Source organism: Orcinus orca, chromosome 13 (genome assembly GCF_937001465.1).
Source record: "Orcinus orca chromosome 13, mOrcOrc1.1, whole genome shotgun sequence".
NCBI lineage: Eukaryota > Metazoa > Chordata > Mammalia > Artiodactyla > Delphinidae > Orcinus > Orcinus orca.
Window position 1 is genome coordinate 10,896,344 of NC_064571.1, and position 21,388 is coordinate 10,917,731.

A 21,388-nucleotide genomic window follows, 5' to 3' on the forward strand; every position below is an offset into this window, starting at 1 on the left:
GTGGCGAGCAGGGGACCCCGGCGGTAGGTGCATCCCCGGCCCAGCCACAAGGGCATCCCGGCCAGCACATGATGCCCGAGACGGGGGCTGTGTACGTGGGCGTCCACCCTGCCGGTGGCCTTCTGTTCTGAGTCTGGGCTTCTGTGGACTTTGAAGTCAAGGTTTCACTTGACGACTACTCATTGCTGAAGGCTCGTCTTGCTGCTAAAATAACTTTCCATGAAATACTCTGAAAGAAGCTTCTTGACTGTAAATGCTCTTATATGATAAGAAATGCCCATGTTTGTGAGTGGTTACATCTTGTGTAACTGATTGCACCAGGTTTTCGAGGTGAAAACTGCTCACTTTTGTCATTTCCCAAACCTGACATTCTTTCACTATAATGTGGCAACTTCTCGGTTCTTTAAACTATTTTTTTCTTTAAGTTCTCATGAATTGATGGTTCCTGTTTTTCTGAACTGCTTGTCAAACCCATGTTTATGTTAGACTCACAGACACCCGTGCTCAATAACTAGGAAATGCGGCAAAAAATCCCCTCAGAAAATGTGGCTTCCCGGGCACTAGGGAGCCCCTGCCCTCGTCCTGTGAATTTGGAGAGATGCATGTGAACGTGGGCAGAAGGGAAAGGAGCCGGAAAACGACATTGCGGGTGAAAGTTCCGACTGTCGGGGAGGTTCTCGTGTGGGGTTCTCCGCTCACATGGGGCCCATGGCTCAGTCGCGGGCCCTTGGGGGTGACGGCCCCACACAGCCCCCTATGGGGACACACCCTGTAGGCTACGTGAAGTGATGTGATGTCAATCCCATCACTTACAAAGATGAAGCACGCTTTTCCTTTTCTTTCCTTTTTGACTTCTTATTTAAGCAAATGTAAAGACCAAATTCCATTTTTGCGCCTTTGCCTTTCGGCAGTTCAGGAAGTGAAAACAAAGTGAGAACATCTTATTTGCTTAAATAAAATCTGATTGCCTGTGTCCATCATCCACTCATGTACTCGTGGGCAGATGCTTCTTGAGGGTTAATCCTCGCTGGGCTGGACGCGGATGGAGACCTGCTCCGAGGTGCCTCCTTCAGGACCTTTAAGGATGTGCACCGTATCGTATTCATTTCATAGAGCTGCCATCACAAAATGACTGGGGGGCGCAAACCACGGAAACGTATTATGTCACACTTCTGAGGGCTAGACGTCGGCGATCAAGGTGTCGCAGGGCCACGCTCCCTCTGAAGGCTCCAGGGAAGCATCTGTTCCGAGCCGCCCTCCTCGTCTCTGGTAGTTCCTGGCCACTTTCACACAGCATCCTCTCTATGTGGGTGTCCCCAAAGTCCCCTTCCTATAAGGACGCCAGCCATCGTGGACTAGGGGCCCACCGTACTCCAGGATGACCTCATCTTACTTCACTACATGTGACACGATTTCCAAATAAGGTCTCCTTCTGAGTTACTGGAGGGGTGGGACTTCAACATGTGAACTTGGGGGAGCTACAACCCAACCCGTGACACACCCAGAGGCCCTCGACGGTGACTCACAAAGTCGGACTCCTACTCACTTTCGTTATCATTGACTCTGCCCAACTCTTCCCCCAAACTCATTCCCCCGAAAATAAGTCCCTTCTTAATAAACACCTGTCATGTGCTTTCTCTTCCGTCAGAGTCAATTCTGTGCCGAGAAGGAGTTAAACTAAAGGTATTAAAGAGCGTGGAATTCCCTCCAGCTCAAAATCCTGCTGCTGATTTAAATGGTCCTTGGCAGGAAGGGCCTCTGAGGAAGCCACCGGGCCAGCCTGGCATCTAAAAGAAACAGGGACGGACAGAAGGGCCGGGCCATCCTCTCTCGGCAAAGCTGTCACACACCCTGGGCCTCTGAGTTGCCTTCTGTCTCCTGAGCCCCTGGCTGCTCTGAGGGTAAAATCCAGATAGTCCCACAGGCCTGGGGGCTGCCATGAGGACAGCTGTCCACTGAGAAGCTGGCGTGGCTGTGGCCTTGGGCGACTGGCTGGCCTGGGACTCCAGCTACCCCACTCGTCAGCTGTGTGACAATGAGAAGCCCACGCACTGCACGGAAGAGCAGCCTCCACTCGCTGCAACTAGAGGAAGCCCGAGCGCAGCAACAAAGACCCAACGCAGCCCAAAATTAATAAATATTAAATTAAAAAATAATAATAAGCCCCTTTCATTCCACTTTACATTGAATCTGTTAAAAAAAAAAAAAAGAAAAAGCAGCACCTCAGAGGGGAAGCAGCGCCTGAGTCAGCACAGTGACTCAGGTGCTCCTTCCCCTCTGAGGAATGGGGGCCTTCGTTTGGGGAATTCGGTGAGTGACAGCGTGTGAGACACTGGCCCAGAGCAGGTGCTCGTAGAAAGCCAGCCGTGACTGCTTGGGGAAACTTCTCCCACCACAGGAGCGCTGACTTTCGCTAGGCACGGAGGTTTGCTTAGGAGAATTCTGAGATTAATTCTTTTGAACCCGCAATCCCCGTCTCCGGATCTGCCTGTTCTGTAAATACAATTTGGTGTCAAGGTGACTCCAGGGGTCTGGGACTCTCATGAAGCACAGGGCCTCAGAGTCACTGCTCTCCTTCCTGGTCCTCGGCGGGTTTCCAGATTCTCACCTTGGGGAACGGAGACACAACCCCTGGGAACGTGTCTTAGAGCTGCGCGATCCTGGCAACTCACCCCTCTGGCTCCCTGGGGCTTCGCTGTGCACCGGAGCCCACACGTGCCTTCCCAGAGTGTGAGGGCCTGCCTGCCTGTCCCCTGGACACCTGGGCAAGCTCAGGGCCTCCCCCGCAGTACAGAGAAGAAGGGGACGTTCAGCCAGCCCCGCTGGAACCCCGAGAGCTGAGCTGCTGAGCTCAGCGCCCATAAGCCGATCCTCTCCACACACAAAAGCGGTTTCACAGTCAACGACTGTGATCGTTTTTATGGAAAATAGGAAAGAAAAGAAAAAGACTCTTTCAACTACGTGTTTATATTTGCATAAAGTCTGGATGGATATGTAAGACGCTAAGAATAGGGTGATGGATGGGGGAGGTCAGTGGGAACCAGATGGGAGACCGTGGGAGCAACATGCTTTCCATTGGACAGCTTTTTATAGTTTTATTTCTGAACCTTCTTCGAACACATTGAAGCTGGAAACCTTATTGCCTATTCACCACGTTTGCAGATTAAAAGAGACAACCCATAGGGTCATCTCAAGAGACGCTGAGACACACCAGCTAAACAGCGCCCCCTGTGCACCCCTTTCCAGGTGCCGCCCTCTGGGTGCCTGTGGCCGGAGGGTGCACCCCATCACTCACCAACCTCAGAGCACCTGCGAGACTCCCTGCAGCCAGGGGCGAGCTGCCCCAGAAGGGATTACAAAGGAGTTGTCTTCTCTCGGAAATAATGTACTTGAATGATCCTAAAAGCCTTTCATCTGGATGTGTTCTTGGAAAACAGAATCCCTTCTCGAGTGACCATTCCTTTTCCATCCAAGTGTCCCCCAGTGATGGCCTCAGCTGGTGAGCACAGAGCAAGTAATGCCCGCTTTGGACCAGCAGACAGAGCCTGGGAGACTCACTTTCTCCCGGGGAAGCTCGTGGTTTGCAGTCACCTCTTGTGCTGCTGGGTGGCAGTCTGCGCTCATTCTGCGTCTCACCTCTCCCTCCGCAGATCTTAACCCTGAGCTGACACTCCTGGGGACTTCAAAGGGACCGTTCACAGACAGCCACCCGTCTGTCAGGCTGGGCTCAGTGGCTCCAGCTTGAAAGGCAAATCTGAAGCCAATCAAATGCATCCAACCCACAAACTCTGAGGATGTGACTATGTACAACGACTGAAACAGCAATCATTTGACAACGGAGTAGTCAAATGTACTGAAAGTTTAAGGTAACTTACTGCTAGCATCTAATTAACAGCTGCCCAAGAGTTAGCCAGCCTTGCCCTAAGCTCCCCATGCTTGAGGATGAGGGAAAGAAAGAACAGAACGGGAGAGAAGGAGGATGGCTATCCATCCGAAGTCTGGCTGAGTGTCTAAATTATTACTGCCTGCACCACCAGTCTATGGGATCACATCACACATCTGATTGTATGTTCCTCGTCCTTTCATCCCCGTGATTGAAACCTGTGCAGCAAGGTAAGCTGTTTGCATTAGACGAGGTGCCCCGGAATGTTAAATGCTGGCAACCTCAAAGACGATCACTAGCGGAGCGCCACAGGTCTCTGCTCCTGGTCTACACTGATTCAAAAGATCTTCCAGTAAAGAAATAAAAGGGATACCTCTCCAACTGGCAGGTGATGTGAAGCTTTGCATTTTAATTAGCGAATATATGGGCCAAATCTAGAAGATCAAACTAAGGGGAATGTAAAATTTTACTTCTGTTTAAAAAAATCAAAACTAAGTCAGCACCTCAAATGCAAAATGAGAGAGATGTGGCTTTAAACGTGTCCCCACACACAGAGGCAGGGATGCTTGCGGGTCCAACAGATGGGCGTGTTGGCCCCAGACCTCAGCCTAGTATCCCTTACAAGGGAGAGTATGGTGCTCATGTGTAGAGGGACATCAGAGAACTGCAGTCTGTGCCAGGGAGGGCAGCACAGGGTCACAGTTGCTGCATCTTTCAGGAACCACAGGAGGAGGGAAGAGCTTGAATACAAGTGCTGATGTCCATGCATGTGGAAGGGCTCTGGCGTGGAAGAAGCTGGGGCTCATGTTATCATTCAACAGTTTGGGAGACAGAATAATTGCTCAATGAATGCTAATGAATGTGTTGATTTATGACTATAATTATGATCATGACTATGATGGAGTGGCTTCAGGGGCAGAGCTAGGTCCAAAATGTGCAAATACCAGAAAAGAGGCTTTGGATTAAGCTGTGTCTGGAAGGAGAGAAGGGGTTTAAGTATAGATCAGATGACCCCTTATGCCATAAGGTGTCCCCATCTTACGCAGTGGTCCCCAACCTTTTTGGCACCAGGGACCAGTTTCGTGGAAGACAATTTTTCCAGGGACGGGGTCGGGGAGCAGGGATGGTTCAGGCAGTAATGCAAGCAATGGGGAGCGACAGGTGCTCACCTGCTGTGTGGCCTGATTCCTAACACGCGGTGGACCAGTACTGGTCTGTGGCCTGGGGGTTGGGGACCCCTGCCTCATGGGGCTCACACAGAGGGACTGTGAGGGTGGTGGGAGTGCCCTTCGAACCCAGGGAACTCCCAGTGGCAAATGAAGCATGTCTTCGTGATGATGATGACTCCAAGTTGGGCTTTGAGTACCTGCCATTGTGGGTCCCCTTTTGCCCATATGCTGTACGAGGACCAGAGACGCTCAGTGACTGGCTCCTGGCCACAGAGCTGGTAAGGGGGAGACAGGGCTCCACTCTAGCTGCCAGATCTGCACAGGAAAAGCAAGCAACACACACACACACACACCCCCCTACTCCTCTCAGATCTCCGCTCAAACGTCTTCTCATCAGAGGGACAACCAGAGACCACCCCTTATGTGGGAGACACCCTCGCCCAGCACTGCTGTGCCCCCTCCTCTGGCAGCCCTCCTCACAATCACATTTGTTCATCCCCTGCCTCCATAGGTCCTAAGAAACATTTGCTGAATAATGAGTGCATGAAAGGATGTTGACGTGTACACACTACTGTATTGAAAATATGGGGTTGGCCAAAAAGTTCATTCGGGTCTTTCTGTAACGTCTTACAGAAAACCCAAAAGAACTTTTTGGCCAACCCCACAGATAACAAACAAGGACCTACTGTAGAGCACAGGGAACTCTGCTCAATATTCTGTGATGACCTAAATGGGAAACGAATTTGAAAAAGAACAGATACATGTATATGTATAATTGAATCACTTTACTGTATACCTGAAACTAACACAACATTGTTAATCAACTATACTCCAGTATAAAATAAAAATTTTTTAAAAAGGAAAGGATAGACTATTGAATCTCTTTCCCCCAGTGGTCTAGGGCTCCACAGCCATGCTGCCCCTGAGCCTGGAAAAAAAAGCCTGTGGAATTCCTCGGATGCCGAGGTTGGAGTGGATGGACCACTGCTGGGGTGGAGATCTGGGGCCCAAAGAAAGGTCAGGAGTAAATGGCATATGAATCATCTATGCCTTGATTTAAAAAAAAAAAAAAGGGAAAATTAAAACAGGTAAATGGCAAAAAGGCATCAATTCCAAGCTAATACTATGAAACACTACGTGTGGCACTTTTCTAAGAAGTTTTCATAAAGGAACTCCTTTCATCCTCGAAACAATCCTCTGTGCTCATTGCTCCTGCTCCCATTTCACAAATTAGGAAACTGAGGTCAGGAGGCACAGATGACTTGCCAGGCAGTGTGCAGCACACTAATTGGAGGTCCAGCTCCAGCAGCTGCTTCATCATCGTGCCCCACAGCCTCCCCACCGACAGACGGTCCACGAACCGAGCGCAAACGGCACTGGGCCTGGGGGAGCCGCCAGGAGCGAAATCTTGGAATTTGGGGGGGGTGCCTCAGGGGAGGGATGGCAGTGCGTCTCAGCCCACGATCCCATACGTGTGCAAGGACATCATCTGTGCCCGAGAGAACGTATGCTGTGCTGAGAGCTGCAAGGCCGGGGACCGAGGTTTGCCATCTTCCCCCCCGGGTAGATCATCTCCCCCCTGCTTGCGTGTTTCTTGTCAACGATGGCTGAACACAGTTTAATGCTTCTCTCTTAAAAAGTCAAAAGAGTCAAAAGACACACTTGGGGGATGTGTGGGAGGCCAGTGACAGGAACCACGCCTGAGCTCAGTCCCTGGAATGGCTTCACGCGAACAAAACAAAGGATACCTATCCCCAAACGGGAAAGTTCACTATCAAACATGCACAGACGGTCAGGCTGTGTGCTCCTCACTTGAGGCCCCTGCACCTCGAAAACGCCATCAACCCCACTGGCAGAAATGCTCCAGGGGTCAGGCACCCAGCCCCGGCTTCCTCCTGGACAGGTCCCTCAGCTGGGGCCCTCGAGGCCCTGAGAGTCACTTGGGGTTTTATCCCCCAGAGATGGGGATACTGAGGCTCACGGCCACTGGTGGCAGAGGCCCTGGCCCCCCACTGCCTGGCCCACAGCTCCTGGCTGAAGGGTTCTCCACCTGGGAGGGACACCCACCCTCCAGGGGACCTCAGCACACGCGGTGCCCAATTCTGAACTCTCACCCCAGTGCCACATCCTTCCTCAGGGTGACAGCCCGACTCTCAAAGCTGCCCGGATTAGGAAAACAAGCTCTAGATCTGTGCTGTGCAATAGGGTAACCACTAGCCACATGTGGCTATGTGCCCTTACATTTAAATTAATTGTGAGCTTCCCTGGTGGCGCAGTGGTTGGGAGTCCGCCTGCCGATGCAGGGGACAGGGTTCGTGCCCCGGTCTGGGAGGATCCCACATGCCGCGGAGCGGCTGGGCCCGTGAGCCATGGCCGCTGAGCCTGCGCGTCTGGAGCCTGTGCTCCGCAACGGGAGAGGCCACAACAGTGAGAGGCCCGCGTACCGCCAAAAAAAATTAATTGAAATGAAGTAAACATTTAAATTCAGCACCCAGTCACACTAGCCACATGTGGCTGCAGTCACTCATTGGACGGCTTGCCCTGGAGGTTTGGGAAGCCACAGAGGACACCATGTGACTCCCATGGGTCCCCCGAGCGTCTTCTGTTTCTTCCCCTCTGTTATCACGGCCAAGACGGAGGCCCAGGTTAGAAGAGGTCCAGCAGCAGGCAGCACAGGCATGCAGAAGGCACTCCCACCGGACACAGCCGAGGGCAGCTACAGGGGCTGGGAGCTCACGCCAAGACCCCAGGAGCGGTGGCGCACCTCCAGGCAGGGCTCTGTGGTCAGGCGACAGAGCCCCGGGTCATGCGGGTCCCCATTTGGCTGGAGCAGGACCCTGAGTAGCTCTGGGGCCTCACCTTGACTCCTTCAAGTCTTCAGCGTTGAAGCAGCAGTGCTGGCGGCCGCCTCAGTGGACTGCCCCCACCTCCAGCCCCGGTTTTCTGGAACCGGGTCACCCCAGGATTGTTTGATGATCCCAGGACAAACAGGGATCCTTAATCATAAAAGAATCTGAGTTCCCCAACAGGCAGGTCGAGGGGGTAAAGTAGGGGCAGGGTAAGCTTGGAACAGATTTAACGTAATTTAGAGATTTGGAGAATAAAGGAGAGTTCCGGTTTTGATGCCTCAGCATTGGAGGCTGAAACCCTTACCCCCTGAACAAACCCACTGAATAAGTGGAGCGATTACAGGGAGAAAGAGGAAAGGGGAAGTAAAAATGGACACGGGGTAGATGACTCTGCTCTGAGAATCCTCATCTGAAAACCCACATCGTCATTTCCAAAGCTGACTTGAGGCTCACCAGCTATGCACAATAGGCCAGACCCGCCTGCCACCCTCAGAGGCACTGCCAGGGTCACCCATAGTCCAAAGGACCACCCACAGTCTAGAGAGCCACCCATAGTCCAGGGGATCACCCACAGTCCCGGGGACCACCCACAGTCCAGAAGCTACCCCCCCCCCGCACTGGGACCAGCCTCCATTCTCCAGGACGAGGCCCTCCCAGGGCCTTCCTCTGCACTGGGCACACAGGGGACAAGGCCTTGGGCCCATAATACTCTCAAAAGAAAATGTCTTAGTTTATTTTCACATCAGAAGAAAAACCTGAGTAAAATGAAATTGAATATATAATAATAAATCCAGTCTGGATGACATGCACCTTTGTACCAAGACAGTCATGATACTTTTTCTCATCAGGAAGGGCCCACGAAGGCAAGAGCACCTGAGGGCCATGGAAGTCACTCTGCAGCCCTGAGCCTTTGCCTGTTATACCAGAGATATGAAATGCAGCTGCACACAGAAGGGACCCTGACGACCCTATGGACCCTCCTCGTTGACCCACAGATTGAATTTCTCCACCAGTGATTTCTCCCACCTCTCTCTGCATCATGCAGGTAAACCCACTCCAAAAAGAGTCACAACTCCAGGTAAAGCTCCTGGCCTCCCAAACCTGCTCCATCCGCTGGCTCTGCCAGCCTTAGCACTGGCTTCCTTCCTCCAAATTGTCTTATGGTTTGAAGGAGGCTGCTGGATTTCCAGCCATCACCTCTGCATTCCACACAGGAGGAAGGAGGGACCTGAGGGGAAAAGGTTAAGCCTCTTAGATGTCAAGGTCCTTTAAGGAGCCTTCCGAAAATCCCCAGCTACCCCACTGCAGCCTATGTCTTCCACTGGCCGCCCCATCTATACAGGAGCTGGAGGAAGAAGGCCCTGGGAGGCAGGGCAAGCAAAGCACAGGAGGGGCCTTAGGTCCAAGGTGGGGTAACAGCAAACACTCCTCCTCCCCCAAATCCTTCCTGTCCTCATGCATCCTCCTGGCCCTGATTGTGTCACTAGATAACAGGCAGTTGTGTGGAGTGGAGAATGTGACAGTTTCCCCTTCGCTCGCCTTTGATCAGATTGAGTGATGTGACTAAACTGCAGCCCCTTGAAGCCCAACCTCTTCTACTTCAGCCATTCTGCTCTTCGCTGGAACCCTGCCCAGCCTTTGAAGCCAGGTCTGGGCAGTTTCCCTGCTGCACCCTCAGGACTGGAAGGGCGTGGTCCTGACTCAGGAGGCCGAGTAGCTGGCTGTGAGGAAAGGGGCGAGTCATGAGCCCAGACATAGCTGAGATTCCTGGTGTGTCCCCTAGTGGGGAGGTGGGGGGGGGGGGGAAGAATGCTCAGCTTGGATTCTCTAATGCGTCTTCCCCAGGCAGGAGGTGCTGTCAGAGGTGAGGGCTCCCCACTTCCCTGGGCCGGTCTCCTGGGGCACCTATGGCGGCCTGACCTTATTGGACTTATTTATGTCTATTTCACCAGAAAGATATAAATAGGAGAGACCTGTCTGCCGGTTCACATCTCTGGGTCCAAGAACCAGACGGTTGGGTTCAAAGCCAAGCTCCTCTACTTACTAACGGTGTGACCTTACTCATCTCCTTAAACCCTCCTGTGCCCCAAGTTCCTCATCTGGGTGATGGGGACGATACTTGATAGAATCTGCACACTAAGTGAGGTCATATGTACAGAGCTTCCTTAACCACGCCTGCTACCAAGTCAACACTTCATAAACAAAGCAGTGCTCAAATTATCATTATTTTATTGGGTAAATGAGAAATATTTGCTAAATGCATGAATGAAAAGAAATCCTACTTAGATATAACAAAAAAATCAAACAAGTGATTTCTGTCCCTTTGAACGTCTCCTCCAGTTGTTCAAAGCCCTTGAAGCCATGGTCTCTTGTACCCCCCTCCTGATGCTTCCAGTGAGAGCAACGTGTTATTTCATGTCTGCTTTTTGCCCCTCTCATATCCTTTCTCCCCTGCTTCCTGTGTTGTCAACAACCCCTGTTGTCAGGGGCAGCAATGTGCCCAGTTAAAAAACAACATTTCCCAGGATCCTCTACAGATAGGGGGCCAGTCAAAGACTTAGGCAGAAAGGGTTCCTTGGGGATTCTAGGAAGGCTCTTTAAAGGAGCCTGACATCTAGGGTTCTTAGCCTTTTGCCTCCACCTCCTTCCTTCCTCCTGTGTGGAATGCAGAGGTGATGGCTGGAGCTCTAGCAGCCTTCATAAAACCATAAGACAATGTTGAGGAAGGAAGCCAATGCTAAGGATGGTAGAGAAGAGAGATGAATGAACTGACTGCCCTTTGACTTTCACCCTGGACAGACAGCTTGCTTTGTCTTTTTCTACCTGAGAGAAAGTAAATCTAACACTTGCTGGAGGTACTGTTACCTTGTAATTTCCCTTTATACCCCTTTATATCCAGCTGAACTGATAGAAACCCATGCATCCCTCTCACACTCTATAAATGATCTGTCCAGTGAGAAGAGCTAAAATGATACATTTCTGCCATCATTAAAAATTCCAATGTTTTAAGTATGACACATTTTTGAAAGGACAGGGCGGCTAGAAGGGCTAAAAGTCCCTGCAGCAGAAGTCTTTCCTTGCAGGATAATCAATCCTGAAAGCAAAAGATAAGCAAGAAAACTGTAATGGATAAGACCGGCCATCACTGTTAGCTTTTCCAATTATACGAGATGCAATAAAACCAGCTTTTGTTGTTGTTGTTGTTGTTGAATCAGAGTAATCCTCCGAGAACAGCCAAGCATCCCACCCACCCCTCCTTCCTGTGGCCTCGACTTCCTTCTGATCTGTTGTTGGCTTCTCCCTGCCTGAGCTCTGTGGTCTAACCAGAACCCTCCTGAGGCTGGTAGGAGCCCAAACCCTGCCCCGCAGCACCGCCCCGCCCATGGCGCTGGGCAGAGGGTCCTCTGGCTCATGGCACAAGTGGCAGCTGCAGGGAAAAACTCCCCACAAAGCGACGCCATTTGAGACTGACATACACGCTGGAGCCAGTGCCCAGGATGCAAAGCCTAAACTCAGAAAGGAGATGGACAGTGCACCTGGTGCCTTACTTTGACGGGGCCGTTCTGGAGAGGGCAGACGGAGCAAAAGGACACACTTCTCTTGGACCCCTGCAGAATGACTGGAAAGATCTGGCTTTTGAGACTTGAATACCTCCAGAATCAACAAGGAAAGGTCCTGTTATGTTCCCCCAGGTTTTAGTTTTAAGTGTGTCTTACTTAATATTTTCAATATGAGTCAGCTCCATATACTATGATGATTTTCAAATAACCAGAAGTTGACTGTAGCTGGCTTTAAGACAGGAAGCACGAGTACAGAATCCAGCTGCTTCCACCCCGGGGGCAGGTCTGAATTCAGTGGTCCTGTATTTTCTGGCTCGTGACCTCTGTCTGCTGGATGATGAACTCTCCTGGGCCCCTGCTTTTCCTGACTCTCCTCTCCTGATGGCGGTAAGGGGCTCTCCCGTCACCAGCGCACTCCTTGAAGCAATTGCTCTGCCTGATACGCCCGCTTGGGAATCCTGGACCTCCAGTGAGTTGAGTAACTGGCCATCCTTTCTACCTTCCAGGGTGGATATGTGTGTATGTTGGGAGGAGGGGGTTAAAGGTAATATACAGAAAGTTACTACCATATGGTTGGAGCTGAATGAAATGGGAGCTGTTCTCACTGTGATGATGTGAAGGGTAAGTATGATGACGATGATGGTCATGATGATGGTCGTGACATCTAGAACCCCAGGTATTCCTGGAGAGAACCAAGAAGCACTTCCCATTCACCTAATCAATAAATATCCTGCAAATACAGAACATGCCATGTAATTCATGACACAGACGGGATCTTACTTCGGGGGCATGAGAGCCAATTCCTTCTGGATTCCCAGGGTTCAGGGCCCAGGGAGAGATGGAAAGGCATGTGGGTATATTTCTAAATCACTGAATGTGTACTTAACGGCTGTCGAGTCTCCTTGTAACTTGTGTGCCAATTATCACTGATTTTTACAAGGCCCCTCGAGGGTGGTGCTATTATATTCCCATTTCACGATGATGAAGGTTGGACACCAAGAAGTTAAGAAACTTGCCCAAACTGCCAAACAGAGGGACACACACACACACACACACACACACACACACACATACACACACACACACCCCTATCGGGTACCATGGAAACCCTGTGGCAGGAGGTAATGAGAGCCCAGGTCGGGGTGTTGACTAGGAGTGGAGAGTGGGGGACCAGGCCAGCAAGCCATAGCCAGTCCCCAGGTTGAGGATGCCACGACCCTAGGGCACCGGGCGACTTCCAAATGTCATCAAACTCTCAGCATTTGTTTGTTTGTTTGTTTGCTTTTGACGTAGATGTCCTTTTAAAACGTCTGCTCAGTTTCTATCGTAGAATGTTTCCCTCTTTACTCCCTGCCTGCATCCACACTTAGAATCAGCATCTTTGGGTAGTTAGAAACACATGACCACGCAGCAAATCACGTTACTAAATGCTCTCTTTTCAGACCTAGCCGTGGCCTTATTTCTGACCTTTTTAAATGACTCTTTCTCCTGATTACAGAAATGATAACAGCAGTTCATCACAGGCTTATGTCTCATGGGTAAGAGACCAGTGGACCTCTAGCATCCATACAGCTGCCTGACTTCTACAGGACAGAATCGACGTCTAGGATAAAATCAGCCACTTCAAAGCCACTTCCCAACAGTGCTTATCCGGGAGGATTTAAAGACAGTGATAAACACAAGTTTGATACGTGGTGTGGTCTCTGAAACGAGGACAGGAGAAAGTGCAGGCAGACGTGGAACACAGAGGCACCTCCTAAGGCATTTCTCCTCTTACGGGCTCTTCTCTCCATGAAGACGGCATTTCTCTGAGCGCTTATGAAGATGACTCACCAAGAAAAAGACACCGGGCAGGTCTCCCACCTTGGAAACCCCTGGTCTCTGCCTGGCTGGGGTCCCAAGCTGACACTTGCATGGCTGTGGTTCAGCTTTGGAACACCGCTGATCCCACTGGAATCACAGGATCTTGCTTGAAAATGTCAAGACACTACCTCGGGGAGCCCAGATACCTTTAGGGTACAGGTAAGAAGAGAAGCTAGCAGAGCTAACGTTGAGGGGGTCCCTTCTGAGTCCAGACCCTCTTCTACGCACTTGGCAGACGCTGGTTCTCTGAGTCCTCCCAGGCGTCCCCTGAAACGGGTGGTGTCACGCACGGTCTGGAAGCCCAAGGCTATCAGAGCCTTGAGACATGAGGGTTCATCAGGGCCTGTGACCCAAAGAATACGGGATCCCTGACAACAGTCATCAGAACACAAGAAATCAGTCCCGGGCAGGTCAGCAGAACTTAGTGGGGGGGATGGATTCAAACAGGCCTGCACTGGGCCCTTGAGCTGCTAGCCGGCAACCCAATCATTAATTTTTTAAAAATTTTCTTAATAGTTTTCTCATTTTATAGATAAGAAGGATAAAACTGGAGGGAGGTTTTCTTCCTCGGAATCCCGCTCTCGGATTTTAAGCTGACAATCTTCCCATGCCACGTGTCACCTGCAGAACTTGGGCTTTGAAGCTCACACGGTGACCGCCTCTCCCACTGGGTCCCTCGGCCAGGACAGCTTCAGCCCTGGGCCACGCCAGCCTCTCATAAACTCTGGATTTTTAATTGAACCAACCGTATACTCAACCAATCCGGTCATGGCATAACCTAAAAACCATCAACGTCAGCCAAAGGAGATGGTCCGGCACAGGGAACCCCTCCAGCCACACATGGCAGAACTGGGACCGAAGCTGGAGACGTCACCAAAACAGGGGAGGCATCCAAAGTTGGTTTTAACGGAAGACGCAACAGCTGAATCCTCCTAGAGGGGGCCCGCCAGCCACCACACGGGTGCTGGGGGCAAATCGAATGTTCTCTCAGCTGCTCCAATTTTAGAAATCAGATGCTGACTCATTATTAACCCAGGAAGCCCACACACTCAAATGACTGTACTGAAAAAGCTCTGTCATACCCTGCTTACTGATGTGCAAATTTTTAAGCAAATTTGAAAATTGTTTACCATAAGGTATTTATGACATTTTAACCGTTTCATTTACAGTAACCAGACAACATTCGAAAAAAAAAAAAAAAGTTTCCTGTATCTTACTTGACAGTAAAGCTAAGCTTTATCAGAATGTTAACAGCTTGAGAAACACATACCGAGGTCAAGTCAGGTCTCAGAACCACTCAATTCCCCCTTCCTCACCCCCTGCCCCCCAGTCCGCGGCATCATTTTCTTTCTGATTTTACTATTGTGTGTGACTTTCAGTGTTAAGGAAAGGCGAAAGACACCAGATAAGCTCCTGGAATCTTTCTCATGCTCGTAGAGAGAAAAGCCAAAATTCTGCCTCTTTATTGTATTTCTTGCACTAAACGTGGGCAGCTCAGACCACGCGGCCAGAAATTGCTCAGAAGCTGTCTTTCCTCCACCTCTGAGAAGCGGAAGCCAGCCCGGCCTCAGCACCCCTGAGTTAGTCACCCACCTCCACCTCTGAACTTCCCTTCGGCTCCACAGAGGAGTCTCAAACAGCTTTTAAACCAGCCAAGCATCACTGTCTCCTCGGTAATACAGGATGAACATTCTCACAATGAACCGCTAAGAAACTCCAAACAATCAGGCTCACAGACAGTAGCTACAGGGACAGGGCAGAGAGCCACCTTTCTAAAGCCAAAGGTCTTCAACGTCTGAACGGAACACAGTATCCGCTCCAAGACCCCCTCAGCTTTCCTAGAGCTGAGACTCTGAGGCAAAGTGCAGAAATGAACATGAAAGTGACAGAAACCTACTCACCAGGGAGAAGCTGTGGGCTCCACCTTCCCAGGACCAGGCTGTGAAGATGTGAAAACAGATGCTGGCTCGGGCACAGCCCGCCTGGAATGTCAGTTTGAAACTTAAAAAGCAACGACCATACAGTCAGTTATTTCCCTCCATTCCCAATGATGTCCACACGATTGAGACTCAAAAAAAAAGGCGCACACCTCAATCTTCATTCTCATTGGAACGAGATGACTCATGCTGACTCACAGCCACCACTTCCTCTCCCGACATTCTCTTCATACTTGTGAGCTGGGCTGGTCCCGTTCCCAGGGTCTTTGCAGCCCTTCCTGGAAGAACAGCCTTCCTGACCCCGGCGAGCAGACCCGGCCACTGCCCTACATGTAGCCCTGGGAGCCTACACTAGGGAAATGCTTTATTTAGGAGATCTGGGAACAGCTGAAATAGAAAATGCATGAACTTCCTATGCATTTGAACCTCCGATAGACACTGAAATTTTGTAACGGATTGCAAAACTCCTGCAACTAAACTGCTCTTTCAGAGCATTTCAGGGGGAGAGAGGAATGAGGTATTATCTTCTTCTACCAGGAGGTTAGTTTGCCCTTAGTCATGCTTATTTCAGTGCATGTTTTCTCCTGCACCTCTTCCTCTGATAGAGTAATAAATCACGGGCTCTAAAATCATGATCTTTTCAAAGCTATTTATTAAGACGTTGGATGCCCTGTTTTTAGGATCAAGCGATGTACAAAATCTCTTCAGTCCATCTTTCAGGCTTCAAGACCAGATTTGAATATTCAAGTCCCAAGGGATGAAATGAAAGTAGAACCCTGGCAATTTTAAAAACCGTTGATGAATGTTTCCATGCAAGAACGGAGACCAGCTTCAGCCTCCCAGTTTTCTTTGGAATGATCCCGGGGGTGGGGCGGCTTTCCACAGCTTCCCACATTTTTAAATTATGAGAGGCAACGGAAGAGCAGACTCTGTGTGATGTTGAGCAACCAGGAAGCGTGGCTGTGGCTGCCATCAGGCCCACCCTGGTTTCTGGAGGGTGACCCACGAAAGACCACGGGTGAACACTGGTGCCCTTCACCCTTTCTAACTTAGTACCTATCACCATGCAGGCCACACTCTGATACCCCGAAAGCACAGAGGGCAAATGAGGAAATGATGCTCTGGAAGAGGACGGAAGACCCAGGCCAGCAGCATCTGTGTGCACCCGGGAGGGGTCAGGAAACCTATTCTCCATTTACAGCTGGATTCATTTTAGGGAAATGATACTTGTTCATGACTCTAGATCGCAGTTCTTTCAACAGGACAATTGGGGCATTTTCTATCAGACAACACCAAGTGCTTTGAGGTCCCTGTGAAAGTTGCAGTATATTAGTCAACTGGCCAAATATTCGTGTTTCTGGCAGTGTTTTGATTTTTTTCCAGGAGAGTGGAAAGCCTGTTGGTCTTCTGGAATTTCAGAACAGCTATGTTGTGCAATTCGTTGCAGTGTGTTTTCTTTGGGGGGAGAGTGGGAATGGGGGTGGGTGCGGTGGGCTTGTGAGAAGCATGTCCTAAAGGGACACATCTTAGGACATGAGGGTCTAGCAGCCCCACGAGAAGCAGGCATTGATGCCAGGAGGCTGTGAGTGCTATTGAAGCAGGGATTATGAATTGTTATTTTTGTGCTATATGTAGAAAGCCAGCCTCTACTTATGAAGACTTGTATTAGGTCAACTCATTAATCCCTGGGGGAACTGAAAAATTATTAATTGAAAATAAAACACCAGGAATGAATTAAAGAAATGTGAAATAGTTGGGAAAGGTAGGCTCCAAGGGACAGCCACTCCCTCCTGCCGGAAGTGCCCTACCAGAGGCGTCATTGCTTTACCAGTGGTTTCTTCCTTAGCCACGCTGTTTCAGTGAAGCTTCCGGAGTCCTCCAGGCAAGGCCTCCTCTTATAGCAGGAGCCTTGAGCCACCAATGTGGAAGGACAGTGGAACTGTGTTCTCCATGTAGTGTTGCATCGGATAATCCCAGGAATACTGTGTCCATTCCTGACTGCCCCTCCTTCCAAAGCTCTTCTCATCCGGGCCAGGAAGTGGGAAAGGGTACCGGTGTGAGAAGGGGCTGCCATCAATACATTCATAAATAAATCATTTATTAAGGCAAATCAGCACCACCTCCCATGATTGTTAATACGGAATGTTCTGGAGAGGATTCACTTCTGCATAGTTCAACAGCAAGGAACCAATGGTGACATTTTAAACGTGGCTACACGGAAACACGTTTTAAACATCGGCATGCTTTTTCCCCAGTGAAAATAGCACTGGAAGAATTTGGGTTTCCGTGACTTAGGAAAATAAACAAGTTTCACTCCTAAAGACAGCGAACGGTCTGAAGACAGTGCCTACTAGCATTGTCACAGGATTCTTACAAATACTGACGGCTCACGTGTAAGAGTGTTTAATATGTGCCAGTCAGTCTCCTAAACACACAGGTATTATGACCTCTGATCCTTAAAATAGCCCTATGAGGAAGGTAGCGACACCATCCCCACGTCTAGCAAGGACTCCGAGGCACAGAGAAGGCCAGGAGCCTGCCCAGGGCTGCAGAGCCCAGATGTGAACCCAGGCCGTTTGGTGTCAGAGGCCACATTCCTAACCACCAGGCCACAGGGATTCCCAGGAAGGACTTTTTAAAAACCTTTGCACATACATCCCCTTATCGCATGATGTGTTCTCCCAAATTCTGCAGATATGTGTAAGGTAGACGTACTTTCTATTCATTAGAGAAGTGAATAAAAACCGTAGCCTTGAAGTTCCCTACCCCTTAAGATGGTAACAATTCTCATTAATGGAAAGAGTCAATTAGAATTATCCACGGACACTTCCCAAAGGGTCCCATGAAGCTGCGCGTGCCAAGACGGTGCTCACCCCACATGAGACACGAGGGTGGCAGGGAATATCCTCAGCGGTCCTCCTTTCACTTGACTCACGGATCTCATCACCACCTTCCTTTGAGGGAGAAGATCCGTCCCTCATTTCAAAGTGAGCCCCTCCCCCTCTCTCCACATCACTTCTTCTCCAGGATTTTGCTCCTAATCACATATAGGCCCTCTCCCTCCATCATCCTTAACCTTTTCCTGTCCACGGGCCTAAACACAGGCCCAAGTCTCCTCCATCTGCAAAACACCCTCCCTGGCCTTTGACCCTGTGACCCCATGGATGCCCCCATGTTCATTCCATCCCTCCCTGTTGGCAGCAGTCTTGATGTTTGGCTGGAATGGACTCCACCACCCATACCCAAGGGAGAAATTTGATTGGATGAAGCAAAACAGGAGAATCCCACTGTGACTGATTCTGGGATGGGCTCCCGGGCCCATGTCAATTAGGGCATCACTACTTTTAGCCATGGTAATGGGCTCAAGGGTATTGCCATTGCCTCAGGGATGACAGAGAAGAATGCACAGAACTAAAGAGTCTCTTTCTTGCTTTTAAGTTTCAAAAGTCGAGGACAGGGTATTATGAAGAGAGAAGAAAAGATTGTAGGAGTGGGTGAAGCCAGGTAACAATACACAGCTGTGCATGTTGTATACTGCACAACCCCACAGGGTAAGTTCCCCTATAAGTGGCAGGGCTGGTCACAGTACCAGGTGATACCTCTCCAAGACCTCTCTATGATACCACAGGCTGGGCAATGAAGAGAGCTGGGGGAAAGGAACAGAGAAAAGAGTGTGAACCCCGCCCCCAACCCCAATGGCTTGGGACAGAGAAGCTGGGCCTCTCACCCCAGAGCAGCTCAGGGACTCTTAGAACAATGGGACGTGATGGACATTGGAACGATGGGGGGTTAGAGTTTCATTGGCAGTGTTTTTTCCATCCTTGGTGGAGCTGAACTCAGTGGTGCTTTTAAAATTGAGGGCATCTTCAATTAGATGGAATATAGTCTGTAAAGCCAGGAGGCTGGAGGAGTTCCCAGAAGAACGAGGGTAGAAAAAGGAAGCAAGAACTGAGCCCGGGGCCCTGCATCTTTCAGGGGTCGGGGGGTGACGAGGAGTCAGCAGGAAAGGAATGGAGGCGGCGTCGGGAGGAGCGGACAAGGTGGGAGGAAGACAAGTGAAGAAGGGGCTTTAAGAGGAGAGAACGATCCCCTGTAAATCACTGCTGAGAGGTCACATGAGGTGGGGACGGAGAGCATCAGTGAGTTCGGCAAGAGGAGGTCTCGTTGGGGAGGATGGGGTGAAGGTCTGGGTGGAGTTGGAGAAAGGATGAGAGAGACAGAAGACAGTGAGAAGAGACACCGCTTTCGAGAAATGGAGCTAAAACTGGAGGGGAAATGGGGTCAAGAGAAATTTCCTTTTCCGTAAGATGAGAGAAATAATAGCTCGTCTGTAAACTCACTGAAAGAAATGATTTACCAGAAAGGAAAAAAATTGATGCTACAGGAGAGAACCAGAGGGAAAAAGAATTTGGTCCAGTAGGAGGAAAGACCAGACCTACCACACGTGGGGAAGGCTTGGCCTCTGCGAGGGGAACCTCGCACAGGATGCTGACCAGTGGGGAGGGCCAATGCAGACCTGATTTACATGCTCTTGTATGTTTCATCATTTGTAATAAAAGAAAAATGACACCAATTTTTAAAATGCAGTGACAAGTAGTCCACGATTATAGTCTTTCTATGAAAAACCCTAAAACATTACAGACTAATGTCCCCTTTGATGTGGAGGTGGGACTTTTCACTATGGTAATGCGTTAGAGGGACAGAAGAGGTAGGATTTGGGATGTGGAGAAGAAGCATAGGAAAGAGAAGACAGTTCCTAGAGAGGATTGCCAGCGGTGGCCCAGGTTGGATGGAGGGTCAAGCCAGTTCCCCAAAGGGAAGGCTGCTGGGTAAATATCAGTGAGATAGAGTACGCCCTGCTGTGGGGCTGGACACCACAGACGGACTCCAAGGGGATACTCTGCAAAGAGCTGGGGAAGGCTGGGCACGGAGCTTCCTGGGCTCTGCTGGGAAACGACTGAGGACGCAAAAGTACTAGTGTACTCCAAGATAGCCTCAGCACACTCACGTGCACGCCCTTGGCCTTGAGATCCACCCAAGTTATGTGTATCAATATTTGCTTCTTTTTCTTTCTAAGGCTATTCCATTGCATGGATATACCATTGGCTGTTTACCCATTCACCTGTTGAAGGACTGAACTGGTGTTGACAAAGAAAGCTGCTGGGAACATTTGTGTACAGGTTTTTGCCTGGACACGAGTTTTTATTTCTCTGTTGTAAGTTCCCAGCAGTGGGATTGCTGATTCATATGGTAACAGATATATAGATACAGATATAGGTATCTTTATCTTTATCAGATGTATATAGATATAGCTATATCTTTCTAAGAAACTGCGGAATTGGCTTCCAGAGTGGCTGTACCATCTATTCTGCATCTCCACCAATGTGTGTATGAGGGACCAGTTGCTCTGTATCCTTACCAGCACTGCTATTGTCAGTAGTTTTTATTTTAGCTGGTCTGGCGGGTGAGCATGGTCTCTCCTCATAGCTTTATTTTGTATTCCCCTAATGACTAATGAGGTTGAACAGCTTTTCATGTGCATCTTATCATCTGTGAATCTTTTTTGGTGAACTGTCTGTTCAAATCTTCCACGTGCTTTTTTTTTTTTTGTGGTACGCGGGCCTCTCACTGTTGGGGCCTCTCCCGTTGCGGAGCACAGGCTCCGGGCGCGCAGGCTCAGCCGCCATGGCTCATGGGCCCAGCCGCTCCGCGGCATGTGGGATCTTCCCAGACCGGGGCACGAACCCGTGTCCCCTGCATCGGCAGGCGGACTCTCAACCACTGTGCCACCAGGGAAGCCCCCACGTGCTTTTTAATTGGATTATTTGTGTTGTTACTGTTGACTTTAGAGCTGCCTTTATACATTCTGGATGCAGCTTTTTAAATCGGTTATGTGATTTGCAAATATTTTCTCCAGACTGTGGCTTGTGTTTTTTCATCCTCTTTCACAGCATCTTTTACAGAGCAGAACTCTTTATTTTGAGGAGGTCCAATAGGTTGATTTCTTTCTTTATAGATTGTACTTTTGGTCTCATATCTGAGAAGTCTTTGCCTAACCTTAGGTCTAGGTAATGAAAAATTTTCTCCTGTTTTATTCTAAATGTTTTAGAGTACTGTATTTTATAGT

At 49.8% G+C, this 21,388-nt stretch overlaps 1 long non-coding RNA gene across 6 annotated transcripts in view; it reads right to left on the reverse strand.

The window, feature by feature from the left end:
• LOC105748408 (uncharacterized) overlaps nucleotides 1-15,616 on the reverse strand; it is a 137,176-nt gene extending 121,560 nt beyond the window's left edge. The window contains exon 1 of one of the 6 annotated variants that reach the window (XR_004475692.2): nucleotides 15,226-15,593. This is a non-coding gene — a long non-coding RNA (uncharacterized LOC105748408). Of the gene's footprint in view, nucleotides 1-15,225 lie in introns of all 6 variants that reach the window. The other 5 variants (XR_004475694.2, XR_007470740.1, XR_004475696.2 and 2 more) reach the window with 5 other exon arrangements.
• Between the last annotated feature and the right edge of the window lie 5,772 nt (nucleotides 15,617-21,388).